Below are 5,558 nucleotides of genomic sequence, written 5' to 3'. Positions count from 1 at the left end.
CACATCCCCTGCCCTTACACACATTAATGAATATATAGAAGAAATAAGTATTAACCTTTGATATTAATCACGTTAGACCTTAGGCTAAGTAAATTCTTTCCTTAACTAAAACCCACTACACCGTCACCCTATAGGAATGTAACTTTATTTGGGTGGTGTCTGTTTTAAGAATAATCACCCCTGGAGAAATAAGTGTCCTGGTTGACTGACCGTTGTCACAAGGAGAGGGTCGTAAATTGTCAGCAGGCCCCCCCTGGCCAGAAGATGATGTAACACCCCTAAGACCTCTGTATACATTTGTGTGAAGCACCTGACTTTGATAAAAGTCAGGACTGCTGTCCCCACGTGACTTTTGTATAACATCTCAGTGTATAAAAACAGACTCTGGAAAATAAAGAATTGGGATCAGTTTCTCGAAATACTGGTCTCCCCATGTCGCGCGCTCTCTCACTCTGGTTGAGTCTCCATCTGGAGCGCGGAACCCACCATGCTTACTAATTATGCCTGGGCTTCTAAGATCCGACCAGGGAGGCCTCAGTGTCTCCTCTCCTTCGGGAGAACGGAAGGACGCCTGCGGCCTACGTAAGTGGTGCAAACTTCTTGTCTTGAAGTTTTATTGGTCTCCCGCGTAAACCAAGCTACTCAGCCTCTTTTCTCCACTGAATTTTCCTACTGAGCTATCCTTATTCTATTACTCTTTATATCTTTAATTAATATCTAATTGAAGCTATTGTATCCTGACCCTCGCTGACGCCGTCCCCACTTCGAATACCCTGGATCAGCCGGGGCAGGACCCCGGCACATGTCCAGTGCTAACTGTTGCTTCCTGATCTGCATATAAGTGTCTCAAGAGGCAGGTCAGGTGGTCTGGTATTCCCATCTCTTTCAGAATTTTCCACAGTTTACTGTGATCCACACAGTCAAAGCCTTCGGCATAGTCAATAAAATAGAAATAGATGTTTTTCTGGAATTCTTTTGCTTTTTCCATGATCCAGCAGATGTTGGCAATTTGATCTCTGGTTCTTCTGCCTTTTTGAAATCCAGCTTGAACATCTGGAAATTCATGGTTCATGTATTGCTGAAGCCTGGCTTGGAGAATTTTGAGCATTACTTTACTAGTGTGTGAGATGAGTGCAATTGTGTGGTAGTTTGAGCATTCGTTGGCATTGCCTTTCTTTGGGATTGGAATGAAACTGACCTTTTCCAGTCCTGTGGCCACTGCTGAGTTTTCCAAATTTGCTGGCATATTGCGTGCAGCACTTTCACAGCATCATCTTTTAGGATTTGAAATAGCTCAGCTGGAGTTCCATCACCTCCACTAGCTTTGTTCGTAGGGATGCTTCCTAAGGCCCACTTGACTTCATATTCCAGGATGTCTGACTCTAGGTTGGTGATCACACCATCATGATTATCTGGGTCGTGAAGATCTTTTTTGTACAGTTCTTCTGTGTATTCTTGCCACCTCTTCTTAATATCCTCTGCTTCTGTTAGGTTCATATGCATTGTTAGTGGTATGCCCTGTATGCATTGTTAGTGGTACTAGATTCAAGTCCTCATGAATTTCACCTGCAATCCTTGTGTGTGCCTCTGTGAAGCTCTGGGCTAAAGAAAAGGCAAAAACATGGATAAATTGTCAAAACCCCTAGGAATAATAACACAGGTGAGAAGGAAAACTGGTCTGTGCTACAGATTGTGGTACCAACTTGCTTGAACTGTGAATTCAGGTGTGTGGACTTCATTAAAATGGGATTCAAGACTGGTGATCTTGAGTGCCAGGATGGTGAAGGGAGGAGCATATGACTGGATGCTTGGGCCCTGGGAGGGGCTTGTGTGTTCTAGAATTTCTCTGTGCATTGCTCAGCAGGTGGTGGGAGACTCTGATAGTGTGGGCAGTATGGTGTTACCATCAAGGGTGATGTCTGGTCAACTGAGGATATAGCTATGCTGGTGTATTGTTGGGATGAGTGAACAGGGGCAGGGAGATGTGGGGAGAAGCTGCAGCTGAATGGGGTCTTGAGGGACTAGATGAGGCGAGTGTTCAAAATGAAATATGGCACTGTGTGTTAAAATATTAATTTATGCATATTAAAATTTTAAAGAGCTAATTTGAGCCTACCTGTATTCCTTTCTAACAGCCTCAAAGCAAAGATGGTTATGAGTGCTTTATCCGCAGGAACTAGGGAAAGGTTTTTGTAGAGAAGACACCAAATCAAAGCAAGGATAATATTTGACTGTATCTTAACCAGTCACCTTGGTCTTGGAAAACCTAGTTGGCTGTGTGTGATTGGTTATTTTTAATTTATCTTCTCAGATTTAAAATGTCTTGACTCTGCATTAAGTTTTGTTTGCTTAAGAATGAGAGTCACCTCAGCCTAATGGTCTCTCTGTTTAATTACTTCAACATTGGAAACACCATAGGTGAGATATTATACTTTCTCTTTTGCTCGTGCAGCTTGCTGGATCTTAGTTACCTGATCAGAAATCAAACTCAGACCCTTGGCATTGAGACAGCAGAGTCCTAACCACTTAACCAGCAAGGAATTCCCTTTACTTGGATTTATTGTTTAAATATTTTAAAATCTCATATTTTATAATTAAATTTGTTCCTATACTTCATAGCGTTTTTTTTGTTTTTTTTTTTTTGTCACTGCCATAATGTATGACCTTACATTTAGCAGTTTAAAAAACATTCTACAGTTCATAAGTTAGAAAGCCAGTGGCCTTGGCCGGGCTTTCTGGTTAGGGTCTTACAAGGTCAGAAATCAGGGTGTCATGAGGCATAGGTTCTTATTTGCAGCTTCCCTGGGAGAATCTACTTTAGGACTATTCAGGTGCTAGGCAGAATCCATTTCAGTCCAGTGGTTTCCACGATCACACCTTGCACCCAGTGGCCCTGAAGGAGAGAAGAATGATTGTGTCATTGTTTACTCGTTTGTTTCTCTAAACCTTTACTGTGTGTTCAGTTGAAGGGGTCATCACAAGTATTTTATGTAAGTGAGGTTATTACCTCAAAGTTTCAAATCAGAAACTATTGACAATTAGCTTATGATTTGAATGCAAGTCATGGAATTAGTGAGTAGGAGGAAAAATTAGTGACCCTCAGTCCACCTGCTGCGTCTAGAGTCACCCCTCCTCCATCCCTGTACTCCATCCTTCTCTATTGCTCTTTGTGACCTCAATATCCCTGCCCCTGTGACCTCTGGATATCTCCAGAACTAATCCTTCCCCTTCTAGACTTTATTGCTCTCCCACTTCCCACTTCCATCCTGTGCATTTTAGATGTCCATACCCATGGGTCCTCTAGCCCCTGGATTCCAGACCTCTCAACCCAGCCTTCCTCTCCTTCTATTGCTTCCAAACCTTTGATCATTCATATCCTCATTCTCTTTGTCCTTTTTTTCTCCTCTCATTCCAATGACTTCTCATTCCTTTGGGTGTAAGCTTTGGTTGTACATTTAAAATATTTCTTGTTTTCTATGAGCCTGGGCTTCCAGGTGGCTCAGTGGATAAAGAATCTGCCTGTAATGCAGGAGATGCAGGCAGTGCAGGTTCAATCCCTGGGTCGGGAAGATATTACTGTAAACTTTGCTTTTAGAATCGCTTTTGCTGTGTCCCATAGATTTGGACTGTTTTTTTGTTTTCATTTGTTTCTAGGTTTTTTTTTTTATTTCCTCTTTGATTTCTTCAGTGATCCATTGGCTGTTTAGTAGCATATTTTTTAACTTCCACGCTTTTGTGTTTTTTGCAGTTATTTTCTTGCGTTGTGCATTTCATAGCATTGTGTTTGGAAAAAAAATGCTTTATGTAATTTCAATTTTAAATTCGCTGATTGTCATTTTGAGGCCCTGCATGTGACCTATTCTGGAGAAAGTTCTGTATGCCCCTGAAAAGGAAGTGTATTCTGTTACTTTTGGATGGATGTGCTATGTATGTGTATATATATATTTATATATGTATCCATCTGGTTTAATGTGTCATTTAAGATCAGTGTTTCCTTATTGATTTTCTGTCTGGATGACCTGTCCATTGTCTTAAGTGGGGTTTTAAATTTCCTTGCTTTTACTGTTACTGTCAATGTCTCCCTTTAAGTCAGTTATATTTGTTTATGTATTTAGGTGCTCCTTGCTGGGTGCATAAATACTTAAGTTTGTTAGTTCTTCTTAGATTACTCCCTTGATCATGGTGTATTGACCTTCTTTTTCTCTTTTAACAGTCCTTATTTTAAAGTCTAATCTGTCTGGGAGTTCCCTGGCAGTCCAGTGGTTAGGATTCGGTGCTTTCACTGCCATGACCTGGGTTCAATCCCTGGTTGTGGGGAACTAAAATCCCACAAGCTTCTCAGCAAAAAAAAAAAAAAAAGGCTGTTTTTAAAAATCACTTAAAATTTTAAATACACTAGTATGTGGAGCATGAAACACTTATTGGAATATACTAAAAGATTCAAAAAGATACATGCACCCTAATGTTCATAGCAACATTGTTTACAGTTGTCAAAATACAGGAGCAACCTAAATGTCCATAACCGATAAACGGATAAGGAAGATGTAGTACATATATACAATGCATATATACTACCGTTTGCAAATTTGCCATTTGCACCAACATGGATATATTTGGAAGGCATTATGCAAAATGAAATGTCACACATTGAAAGGCAAATACTGTATGATATCACTTATATGTGGACTCTAAAAAATATAAGAAATGAGTGAATATGACAAAAAAGAAACAAACTGACAGACACAGGGAACACATGAGTGGTTACCAGTGGGGAGGTGGGAGAGGCAAGATAGGGGCTGGGGAGTGGAAGGCACAAACCATTGGGTGTCATATAGGCTCAAGGATATATTGTACAACATGAGGAAAATAGCCAATATTTTATGATAATTGTAAATGGAAAGTAACCTTTAAAATTTCATTAAAAATTGAAATAAAAATATAAAAGACACTAGATTCTCAAAGAATATTTGAAAAAGTGGATATGCTTTTCTCAATTTTTACCTTAAGAATGCATGTTAAAGATGTGAGGACGTATAAATACTTAAGCGGGGTGGGGAGAACAAACTGTGGCACCACAATTTATAACACAAACACATAGACACACAATAAACAAAAAGTTCTGACCTGTTGGTTCAGCTGTAATGTGCTTTATTAACATAGATCACAATTTCCTTTGTGAATCATCAAATATTCATTCATGGCATCATTTTCAAAGACTTCTGACCATTCCCAGCACAAAATGTTAATTCCCCATTAATGCCTTTGGTTTATCTTCAAATAAATCTGTGATGCAAACAACTCATGCTCTGGATCTTTGGGGTTATGGAATCTCAGCTCACCTGAGGACAAGTAGTCATGCCTCACTCCCCAGTAGTCCTTTGGGTCAAGTGGGCCCTGAGAGGACAGGGGGCTAAAGGATGTAAGGACTAAGAGTGCCTTTGAATAGATTTCTACAGGCAACCCCTCACATACCCTAAACCCATCATGTGATTTCCACCAACCTGGGAGCATCCCTTCCAGGCACCAGCAAGGCCACACTTATTCCAGGAGGGGCTCAG

This window comes from Bison bison, unplaced genomic scaffold (assembly GCF_000754665.1).
Source record: "Bison bison bison isolate TAMUID 2011002044 unplaced genomic scaffold, Bison_UMD1.0 scf7180017864464, whole genome shotgun sequence".
Taxonomy (NCBI): domain Eukaryota; kingdom Metazoa; phylum Chordata; class Mammalia; order Artiodactyla; family Bovidae; genus Bison; species Bison bison.
This window is presented reverse-complemented; position numbering follows the sequence as displayed.